The 12,176-nt window shown below is 45.4% G+C and overlaps 1 protein-coding gene and 2 long non-coding RNA genes across 3 annotated transcripts in view; 2 read left to right on the forward strand and 1 right to left on the reverse strand.

The window, feature by feature from the left end:
* Positions 1-12,176, forward strand: part of KBTBD12 (kelch repeat and BTB domain containing 12) — an 84,160-nt gene that overhangs the window by 27,559 nt on the left and 44,425 nt on the right. The window lies entirely within an intron of this gene.
* Positions 140-2,924, forward strand: LOC138789876 (uncharacterized). The gene is made up of 3 exons (XR_011362803.1): positions 140-196; positions 2,565-2,685; positions 2,869-2,924. It is a non-coding gene; the product is annotated as an uncharacterized lncRNA (long non-coding RNA).
* On the reverse strand, positions 5,464-8,211 carry LOC138789878 (uncharacterized). The gene is made up of 3 exons (XR_011362804.1): positions 8,155-8,211; positions 5,704-5,824; positions 5,464-5,519 (listed from the first exon to the last, which is right to left on the reverse strand). It is a non-coding gene; the product is annotated as an uncharacterized lncRNA (long non-coding RNA).

The raw sequence follows: 12,176 nt of genomic DNA on the forward strand, positions 1-12,176 counted from the left end.
AGATCAGCTGGTCCGTGCCGCCGCGCGCGTGCATGGTCACGTGACCGGCAGAGTGACGTGAACCAATTGCAGTGGGAGGGGGAGGTCCCGGTTGTCATGGTGCTAAGAAACATAAACACCAGGCTGTCAAAGCAGCCCGGTGATGATGTCGGAGGCAGCGGGGGCACCGTGTGTCAGGCTGGAAAACTCCAAATAGGTGGGAAATAAGTAGAAGAGCATGTAATGAGAAAATGCAAAAGAGTCCGAACCCTGAACCACAGGAGATGGCCCAATATTAAGAGGTTCAAAACAAGGGGGACAATGGGCAGATGTCCAAGTAAAACCAGGGATCCTGACCCGACATTGCAGGTCTGCACTGTAGATGTCAGCGCGGTGGGGCAATATAAGGGATCACATAGGTGATACTAAACAACGCCGTAGGTGGCAACATAGTAGACTAGGCAGTGGTTAGGTGACCGCGGGAAAAAGTGACCTGACATCGCAGGTCTGCGCCAAATATAATAGCGCTTTGGATCTACATCAATAGGGTGTGACCACACCGGGTAGGGCCAGTGATGGCCGATATGGATGGTGGTTAATGGGGACTTGAAACAACGTAGTTATCCCATGGGCTCTGGAGACCTAAGTCCACACTGAATGGATAAGTGGTGGGAGAACATGATGAGGGCCGTGGTTACATATTGAGTCCATGCACAGTGCCACAAAGTATAAAAACTGTGAGAGTAAGCACTAGCTTGGAATGGACTCTTAGGCTCAATGTCTCCACACCCTACGATAGAAGTCAGTGTGTAGCAGCTGTGGGGTACCAGGGCCTATGTGGGTACACGGCGGTCTGTGTGGTTAACACACAGAGCCACGCGTATGACCCCAAATAAGGACCAAAGGTCCCCCCAGCATAATGGCAGGTCTCAACCCAGGATTGTGTAGGTGTGTGGGGTAAGGGGATGATGATGGTCACACACACTCAGGTACTAGGTCACCATAGCTCACTGCGAGGATACTACGGTAATTACATAATGGACTCGAATTATAATGCTCAATAGTTTATTTAGAAAAAGCAGATAGCAATAAATGCATAGAGAGGAAAAAGAAAAAAAGAGGGAGTCACAGCCATCAACTCCGGATATCCCATGTATGTGGTACAACAACCGAAGTCTCTCTCATGTCCGGCAAGATACAAGACCAGTCTCAACGCCTGAAAAAAAGGGGAGAGGGACAATGGAATTAGTACACAATTCAGGAGATCAGAAGATCATGGTAAAGTCACACTATCACTAAGAACCGCTGTGCGAATCCCCACCCATATAGTATACTTTAGAACAGAAAACAATCAACAAACACCCGTGCATTGGATGCATATATAAAAAAAAAATCAAACTATACAGAGAAGTTGTAACCGAAGGTCACAGATGTACAATGCTGTAAATCCAAGAACTGAGCAAATATCGTATACTTGTACAATGGTCAGGTCTAAGAGCTGATGGATAGAGAGGCATGTTCAATATGAAGTAAAGAGGGAAGAAGGAAAGAAGGGGAAGGGGGGGGGGGGGGGGGGGGGGGGGGGGGGGGGGGGGGGGGGGGGGGGGGGGGGGGGGGGGGGGGGGGGGGGGGGGGGGGGGGGGGGGGGGGGGGGGGGGGGGGGGGGGGGGGGGGGGGGGGGGGGGGGGGGGGGGGGAAAAGGGGTAGGGAGCTAGAGAAAGAGGAGGGGGGGGGGGGGGGGGGGGAAGAGGAGGGGAAAAGAAAGGGACGAAGGAAAAGTGGGAAGGGGGAAGTGGGGAGAACGGAAAAGAGAAAAAAGAGGAGGAGAGCTGTACTGGGTGAGAGGGAGGGGGGGGGGGGGGGGAGAAGGGAAAAGGAAAAAGCAAACATTAAAGCCGTATACGATAGCATGAATGGTATTTGCATATATAAAGGTACCGGAAAAGCATAATGAATGGTATGACGAATAAAATAATGTTCACTGCTGTAACTTGTGTATCTGGAATTATACACAACTGACAAGTGGCTGTCCAGTAGGGCCATGGTCAGATATTCAAAGGTTCCATCTGATCTCCATATTCAGGCCTTTCGGGTGTAAAGTGTCCAAATCAAAAATCCATTTTGTCTCTCTTAGTCTCAGGAGTCTTTGTCTGTCTCCACCTCTCCTGAGGGGGGGAACATGATCGATGATCCTATATCGCAACTGGCTGATGCTGTGATTTGCCTCTTTAAAATGTTTAGGAATGGGGAGATCAGTCATGTTTGTTCGGATCGTACTTTTATGCTTGCTGATACGTGTTTTAGCACTCATGGTTGTCTCCCCCACGTATGCAAGTCCACATGGGCATGTGATAAGATATATGACATAATCAGAATTGCATGTGTATCTATGTTTGATGGGTATGACTTTGCCTGTGTGTGGGTGGGTAAAATGGTCACCCTTGATCAAATTGTTACAAGCCGCACACCCCAAACAGGGGAAATTACCCATTCTAGGGGGGGCTAGATACGTTTGTGTGTTAGTGGGTGTCACGGGAACCTCTGTTTTGACAAGTATGTCTCTGAAATTTCTGTTTCTTTTATAGGAAAGAAGAGGTGGTTGTATGAACTCATTAATGCGAGGGCATCCTTTCTGGAGAACACCCCAATGTCTTTTCAGCACTCTACCTATCCTATTGCTGTGGAAGCCGTAGGTAGACACAAAAGGTATCCGTTTGTTAGGCTCCCTATTACGGGCTCTGAATGTTTCTGTACGGGGTATGTCAGCAATATGTGATCTGTGTTGGTTGATTACAGAGGGCGGATATCCCCTCTGTAAAATTTGTCACACATTCTGTCCAGTCTGTCATCCACTACCTCCGGGTCACTAACAATTCTTTTTACCCGTAGAAGCTGGCTCCAGGGCAGGGATTTAACCATATTCCTCGGGTGATTGCTGTCAAAGGTAAGTAAATTGTTCCTGTCCGTCTGTTTAGTGTAGAGATCCGAGCCCAGTCTATCGCCAATTTTGTATATGAGGGTGTCCAAAAATTGGATTCGTTCCGTGGAGTGTGTGACAGTAAATCTGAGTTCTGGATGTGTACTGTTGAGTGTATCCTGGAAAAGAAGTAATTCTGTCAGTGTGCCGTCCCAGAGTAAAAACACATCATCAATGTAACGGAGCCAACTGCGTACCTTCGTCATGTGTGCGGATGTATATATGTTGGTTTCCTCAAAAATCGTCATGTAGATATTGGCGTAAGTGGGCGCCATATTGGAACCCATGGCTGTTCCCCTCTTTTGTCTGTAAAATTCACCCCTAAACTCGAAGTAGCTGTGCTGTAAGATGAATGAAAGCAGTTCAATGATAAACTTAGAACAGCTGGGAGAAAAAGTGGAGTTGTTAAGGCATGTCTGTATGGCTTCTAATCCCAACGTGTGTTCAATTGATGTGTACAAAGAGCACACATCAAAGGACACAAGGAAAGTGTCCCCACTGACTCTCAGATCTGAAATTTTGGTCAAGAAGTCCGTAGTGTCCCTAATGTAGGACCTTGCTGTGGTGGCAAACTCTCTGAGTATACGATCTAGGAAGATGGCTGCATGGTTAAAAATGGATTCCCTTCCCGAGACTATTGGTCTGCCTGGGGGGTTCATAAGGTCTTTATGAATTTTCGGTAAAGTGTATAGCACAGGGGTAACTGGATGTGTTGGGGTAAGGTAATCAGATAATTTCTCATCGATGATGTCCACTTCCCTTGCCTGCTCAACTAATGTTTTAAGTAGAGTGTTATAACGTGAGGTTGGATTGTAAGGCAGTTTTTCATATACATTGGTGTCTGCTAGTTGATGTTTAATCTCTTCTACGTATTGGCTGGTGTCCATCACTACTAGGGCTCCCCCTTTATCGGCGGGTTTAATTGTGATTTGTTTGTTCCGTGTAAGGTCATCTAGGACCTGTCTTTCTATCCTGGAAAGATTGTTATGTGTGTGTCCCATGTTATTTAATTTCCTTAATGACTCTATCTCTGTAGAGACTATTTTGATGTATGCCTCAATGCAGTTGTCTGTTGGGGGCGGAGAAAAAGTGCTACGGGATCGTAAGCCTAGGTCTTTAGCAGTGAGTTCGGTGGAATGTGTGGTAGGGGAGGATGTAACTGGAGATTGTGAGAAAAAGCCCTTCAATCTAAGCCCTTCAATCTAAGGACTTTCATTTTGTCCTACACACACTACTGATTGGTTCATTGTTGAGCAAGAGTTACAAGCATTCTACCGACAGCTTAGATTGAAGGGCTTTTTCTCACAATCTCCAGTTACATCCTCCCCTACCACACATTCCACCGAACTCACTGCTAAAGACCTAGGCTTACGATCCCGTAGCACTTTTTCTCCGCCCCCAACAGACAACTGCATTGAGGCATACATCAAAATAGTCTCTACAGAGATAGAGTCATTAAGGAAATTAAATAACATGGGACACACACATAACAATCTTTCCAGGATAGAAAGACAGGTCCTAGATGACCTTACACGGAACAAACAAATCACAATTAAACCCGCCGATAAAGGGGGAGCCCTAGTAGTGATGGACACCAGCCAATACGTAGAAAGAGATTAAACATCAACTAGCAGACACCAATGTATATGAAAAACTGCCTTACAATCCAACCTCACGTTATAACACTCTACTTAAAACAATAGTTGAGCAGGCAAGGGAGGTGGACATCATCGATGAGAAATTATCTGATTACCTTACCCCAACACATCCAGTTACCCCTGTGCTATACACTTTACCGAAAATTCATAAAGACCTCATGAACCCCCCAGGCAGACCAATAGTCTCGGGAAGGGATTCCATTTTTAACCATGCAGCCATCTTCCTAGATCGTATACTCAGGGAGTTTGCCACCACAGCAAGGTCCTACATTAGGGACACTACGGACTTCTTGACCAAAATTTCAGATCTGAGGGTCAGTGGGGACACTTTCCTTGTGTCCTTTGATGTGTGCTCTTTGTACACATCAATTGAACACACGTTGGGATTAGAAGCCATACAGACATGCCTTAACAACTCCACTTTTTCTCCCAGCTGTTCTAAGTTTATCATTGAACTGCTTTCATTCATCTTACAGCACAGCTACTTCGAGTTTAGGGGTGAATTTTACAGACAAAAGAGGGGAACAGCCATGGGTTCCAATATGGCGCCCACTTACGCCAATATCTACATGACGATTTTTGAGGAAACCAACATATATACATCCGCACATATGACGAAGGTACGCAGTTGGCTCCGTTACATTGATGATGTGTTTTTACTCTGGGACGGCACACTGACAGAATTACTTCTTTTCCAGGATACACTCAACAGTACACATCCAGAACTCAGATTTACTGTCACACACTCCACGGAACGAATCCAATTTTTGGACACCCTCATATACAAAATTGGCGATAGACTGGGCTCGGATCTCTACACTAAACAGACGGACAGGAACAATTTACTTACCTTTGACAGCAATCACCCGAGGAATATGGTTAAATCCCTGCCCTGGAGCCAGCTTCTACGGGTAAAAAGAATTGTTAGTGACCCGGAGGTAGTGGATGACAGACTGGACAGAATGTGTGACAAATTTTTACAGAGGGGATATCCGCCCTCTGTAATCAACCAACACAGATCACATATTGCTGACATACCCCGTACAGAAACATTCAGAGCCCGTAATAGGGAGCCTAACAAACGGATACCTTTTGTGTCTACCTACGGCTTCCACAGCAATAGGATAGGTAGAGTGCTGAAAAGACATTGGGGTGTTCTCCAGAAAGGATGCCCTCGCATTAATGAGTTCATACAACCACCTCTTCTTTCCTATAAAAGAAACAGAAATTTCAGAGACATACTTGTCAAAACAGAGGTTCCCGTGACACCCACTAACACACAAACGTATCTAGCCCCCCCTAGAATGGGTAATTTCCCCTGTTTGGGGTGTGCGGCTTGTAACAATTTGATCAAGGGTGACCATTTTACCCACCCACACACAGGCAAAGTCATACCCATCAAACATAGATACACATGCAATTCTGATTATGTCATATATCTTATCACATGCCCATGTGGACTTGCATACGTGGGGGAGACAACCATGAGTGCCTAAAACACGTATCAGCAAGCATAAAAGTACGATCCGAACAAACATGACTGATCTCCCCATTCCTAAACATTTTAAAGAGGCAAATCACAGCATCAGCCAGTTGCGATATAGGATCATCGATCATGTTCCCCCCCTCAGGAGAGGTGGAGACAGACAAAGACTCCTGAGACTAAGAGAGACAAAATGGATTTTTGATTTGGACACTTTACACCCGAAAGGCCTGAATATGGAGATCAGATGGAACCTTTGAATATCTGACCATGGCCCTACTGGACAGCCACTTGTCAGTTGTGTATAATTCCAGATACACAAGTTACAGCAGTGAACATTATTTTATTCGTCATACCATTCATTATGCTTTTCCGGTACCTTTATATATGCAAATACCATTCATGCTATCGTATACGGCTTTAATGTTTGCTTTTTCCTTTTCCCTTCTCCCCCCCCCCCCCCCCTCCCTCTCACCCAGTACAGCTCTCCTCCTCTTTTTTCTCTTTTCCGTTCTCCCCACTTCCCCTTCCCACTTTTCCTTCGTCCCTTTCTTTTCCCCCTTCCTCTTCCCCCCCCCCCCCTCCTCTTTCTCTAGCCTCCCCTACCCCTTTTCCCCCCCCCCCCCCCCCCCCCCCCCCCCCCCCCCCCCCCCCCCCCCCCCCCCCCCCCCCCCCCCCCCCCCCCCCCCCCCCCCCCCCCCCCCCCCCCCCCCCCCTTCCCCTTCTTTCCTTCTTCCCTCTTTACTTCATATTGAACATGCCTCTCTATCCATCAGCTCTTAGACCTGACCATTGTACAAGTATACGATATTTGCTCAGTTCTTGGATTTACAGCATTGTACATCTGTGACCTTCGGTTACAACTTCTCTGTATAGTTTGATTTTTTTTTATATATGCATCCAATGCACGGGTGTTTGTTGATTGTTTTCTGTTCTAAAGTATACTATATGGGTGGGGATTCGCACAGCGGTTCTTAGTGATAGTGTGACTTTACCATGATCTTCTGATCTCCTGAATTGTGTACTAATTCCATTGTCCCTCTCCCCTTTTTTTCAGGCGTTGAGACTGGTCTTGTATCTTGCCGGACATGAGAGAGACTTCGGTTGTTGTACCACATACATGGGATATCCGGAGTTGATGGCTGTGACTCCCTCTTTTTTTCTTTTTCCTCTCTATGCATTTATTGCTATCTGCTTTTTCTAAATAAACTATTGAGCATTATAATTCGAGTCCATTATGTAATTACCGTAGTATCCTCGCAGTGAGCTATGGTGACCTAGTACCTGAGTGTGTGTGACCATCATCATCCCCTTACCCCACACACCTACACAATCCTGGGTTGAGACCTGCCATTATGCTGGGGGGACCTTTGGTCCTTATTTGGGGTCATACGCGTGGCTCTGTGTGTTAACCACACAGACCGCCGTGTACCCACATAGGCCCTGGTACCCCACAGCTGCTACACACTGACTTCTATTGTAGGGTGTGGAGACATTGAGCCTAAGAGTCCATTCCAAGCTAGTGCTTACTCTCACAGTTTTTATACTTTGTGGCACTGTGCATGGACTCAATATGTAACCACGGCCCTCATCATGTTCTCCCACCACTTATCCATTCAGTGTGGACTTAGGTCTCCAGAGCCCATGGGATAACTACGTTGTTTCAAGTCCCCATTAACCACCATCCATATCGGCCATCACTGGCCCTACCCGGTGTGGTCACACCCTATTGATGTAGATCCAAAGCGCTATTATATTTGGCGCAGACCTGCGATGTCAGGTCACTTTTTCCCGCGGTCACCTAACCACTGCCTAGTCTACTATGTTGCCACCTACGGCGTTGTTTAGTATCACCTATGTGATCCCTTATATTGCCCCACCGCGCTGACATCTACAGTGCAGACCTGCAATGTCGGGTCAGGATCCCTGGTTTTTACTTGGACATCTGCCCATTGTCCCCCTTGTTTTGAACCTCTTAATATTGGGCCATCTCCTGTGGTTCAGGGTTCGGACTCTTTTGCATTTTCTCATTACATGCTCTTCTACTTATTTCCCACCTATTTGGAGTTTTCCAGCCTGACACACGGTGCCCCCGCTGCCTCCGACATCATCACCGGGCTGCTTTGACAGCCTGGTGTTTATGTTTCTTAGCACCATGACAACCGGGACCTCCCCCTCCCACTGCAATTGGTTCACGTCACTCTGCCGGTCACGTGACCATGCACGCGCGCGGCGGCACGGACCAGCTGATCTTGGCGTCCGGAAGCTGTCAGCGCTTCTCCGTGCTCAGTCTCCTGTCATGTCGGCTTCATCCAAGACCAGGTAATGTTTGGATTATGCGCATACATGCAATGCACTTATTTTTAGTCTGCTAAAGTCGCAATCTCTACCACACATGATCACACTTCTATCTGGACATTTTTCAAGTGTTGATCATCTCTATTGTGATGTTTATCTATGATCTATATGAGCTGTGCCATCCCTGGTTTTTCTGCTTACCCTCTTGTTTTGCCTTCACTCCCTCTTCCCCCCTCCCTCTCGTGTACCTCCCCGTGGGCTGTTCCTTTTATGCTTTGCACATATATATATCTCCTGTATATACACCATGTTTATGCTTGACAAAGGCCTGATAGGCCGAAACGTTGCACTTCTGTACCCTGATGTGTGAATAAACACACTTTATTTTGCATCGGATGCTGTGGGATCCCTCCGTTTTTTCTATAGTTTACTGTAAGCTCCTAAGCTCTTCCTAGTTGAACAATAACCCTAATCATTGTACTGTACCATAGAGATATTTTAACATTGATTTTGCCTTTAAAGGGAATCTGTCACTTTAAAAATGTAGTCCAATATGCAGGCATCACAAGTTGCTGAGTAGATTAATATCCAATTTTGTTGGAAAAGTTGTAGGATAATTTTAGCTGTTAAGCATGATGGGAATTGTAGTTTTGCAACAGCTGGTATATCAATTTCCTTGACACTGCCTTCTCTGTAACATGATGCCTGCAGATTGGAGTGAATTCTCAATGTGACAGGTTCCCTTTAAGAAGGGCTATTTGTAAAATGAGGCTTCTATTGCGTAGATCTTGAGGATCTCTTTGAAATCTCCAGAAATGTGCACTGAGACTCAGACAACAGGAAAGTTATCTTCTGAAAACGTCTTTGAATAATAATTCCGGAGCTTTTCTTCTGCAAAACCAAAGAACCTGTTGTGAGTGGCAGATCCATTATTCTGTTGTGAATAGGTGAACTTTTGTTAGGGGTTCATCTGCTTTTACCATAGTATGGTAATTTTGATCTTTTTTCGGCAATTTATGTAATGCTAACACGTTCTACTGATTTCCACTATTCCGTCCAGCAATGAAAAGCAAATCACAGAAACTTTATGTTTATTATCACAGTGCTAGTGCTGTCCACTGTGCAAAAACCAAGGTGGCAACCTATATGGCTATCTTTAAAGGGGTTATCCAGCGCTACAAAAACATGGCCACTTTCCCCCCTACTGTTGTCTCCAGTTCAGGTACAGTTTGCAATTAAGCTCCATTTACTTCAATGGAGTTTCAAAACGCCACCCAAACTGGAGACAACAGTAGGGGGAAAGTGGCCATGTTTTTGTAGCACTGAATAACCCCTTTAAAGCTATGGGGCAACTCTGCTTAGTCATTCAGCTATGAGGGAGTGTTGCACAGGTTTTTTTTTATACGGACTAAAAAATTTCACTTTGTATACTGCTCCAATGCAGCCATAGTTTGACCCTTTAGTCATATATTCATTCAGCCATATTTCCTAAGTCCCCCCACTTCCTCCAAGACAATAGAAAAAGAGTCAGAAAAGAGTGCAACTGCTGAGACTAAACAAAGTTTGTTTGTAGTCTGTAACCATGGAATTACTGCTAAGCACAGTCCTCTCAGGGCTCTGTGTCATGTGATCAGTTGAGCTTTTTATGTAAGTCTATAAAGTGCGACTGATTATGTTGACACAGATCAGGGATCGGACGCGCTGGAGCATGGTCCTTTTCACAGTCATTCTGACGATCGGTACAGGTCTGAACACTCAGACCTGGACCAATCAAAACTTTTGACATGTCTCTATGACAAGTCAAAAGTTTTCTATGATGACAGTGACACTTTAAGAGTATGTTCACACTGAGTAAAATAGGCGTAATTTCACGGTGGAGAATTCCGCCTGCCTTAGTGTGTCTAAGTTAATGTGGACTAAGTAAATTTTTCTTGGAATACCCCTTAAGGGTATGTTCACACTGAGTAAAATAGGTGTAATTCCACGGCACAGAATTCCACCTGCCTCAGTGTGTCATAGCCGTCTATGGGAGAGCGCGCACTTCTCCGCTTCCTCGGCTCTCCGCTCAAAGATGTGACATGTCACTCTTTTGAGCGGAGGCAGCGGAGGAGTGCGCGCTCTCCCATAGACGGCTATGACACACTGAGGCAGATGGAATTCTGTGCCGTGGAATTACACCTATTTTACTCAGTGTGAACATACCCTTAAGGGGTATTCCATGAAAAATTAACTTGTCCCCTATGCACAGGATAAGGGACAAGTAAGAGGTCACCGGGGGGGGGGGGGGGTGTCCAACCTCTGAACCCCCCAGCAATCTCTTTATGGGCCCATGGTTTCTGCGTTATGAATAGAGCTGCGGGTACGGCACGAGATCAGCGGCTCTATTTATTCCTATGGGGGTGCCGGAGAGAGCTAACTCGCCTCTCTCCGGCACTTCTATAGGAACGAATAGAGACGTAGGTCATATGCCATACCCGCTGCTCTATTCATAACACCGAAACCAGAGGCCGATATGGAGATTGCCGGGGGGGGGGGGGGGGTCAGATAGGGGATAGACAAGTTAATTTTTCTTGGAATACCCCGTTAAGCATACCAGAACTAATTATCAGACTGGAATGAATCCTGTCAATTTCAGTATATCATCCCTTGTTGTATTATAGTATTAAGAATGCATAATAACTACTACACTCACTCTGCTACGAAACTTCATTTATATTCAATCAATAATCATTGTAATGGTCATGTCTCTTAAAGAATCATCCTGTTATTCCTTTTTATTTTGTTGTGTTTGTCCCCCACCTTCCCTTAAAATTCTGTTATATAGCTTTGCCTCTTTCTAAGGGATTAAACCTTTACTTTTCATCCTGCACAAGATGATAAAATTAGACTGTAATCCCTCACTCTGTACATCTCTGCTATGATCATATCAGGGGGACTGTCCTATGAGAGACAGAGAGATAGTATTGTCAGCTGAGTTGTGCAGGTGGTTCTGCCGTTGGGTGTTAAAGTGTAACTCAATGCAAAATACATCATTATTTTTTTTTTTTTTTTATCCCTCCTTGGTCTGGGCAGCCATTGTATGTTTTAGTCAATCCATTGGCTTAAATACTTGTTGAATCTAGTTAATCTATTGAAGTAAAGTGGGAGATTTATCAAATATGGCGTAATGTAGAATTGTCTTAGTTGCCCCTAGGAACCAATCAGATTCCACCTTTCATTTTTCAAAGCATCTGTGAAGAATGAAATGTGGAATCTGATTGGTTGCTAGGGGTAAGTAAGACAATTCTACTTTACACCAGTTTGATAAATCTTCCCCAAAGTATATATTATTTTATCTTGAAGGATGGACCAGTGTGGCCCATCTGATGTCTGTACATTAAGCATCTGAATTGTACTCATCTATGTGTAACACCATTAGCTTATCCCAGTCAGCATTCAGTACCTCACAGCAGACACAGCCATGAGACTACCTCTCTACTTCGTGGTCTGGCCTGGGTCTCCACCTGTTTCTGCACCTGCTGTTTCTCTGTCTGCCTGTAGGGGGGTGCGCGCACTTTCTCTCTGTTTTTGAGTTCATGCAACAAAACTTGTAAACTTGTCTTTGGGTAACTACCTTTCTGCACCACCGGATTCAACTTCTCCTGAGCACCAGGTCCCTATTGTACAGGTGTTTCTGCTTAGGCCTAGTTTACATATATAAGATGCATCCGTTTCCGGTTTTTGTAAAAAAAACTGACTGCAACTGATATCACAACTGATGGCAAAAAGGTCGTCAGTTGTT

Source organism: Dendropsophus ebraccatus, chromosome 4, assembly GCF_027789765.1.
Source record: "Dendropsophus ebraccatus isolate aDenEbr1 chromosome 4, aDenEbr1.pat, whole genome shotgun sequence".
In the NCBI taxonomy this organism is placed as follows: domain Eukaryota; kingdom Metazoa; phylum Chordata; class Amphibia; order Anura; family Hylidae; genus Dendropsophus; species Dendropsophus ebraccatus.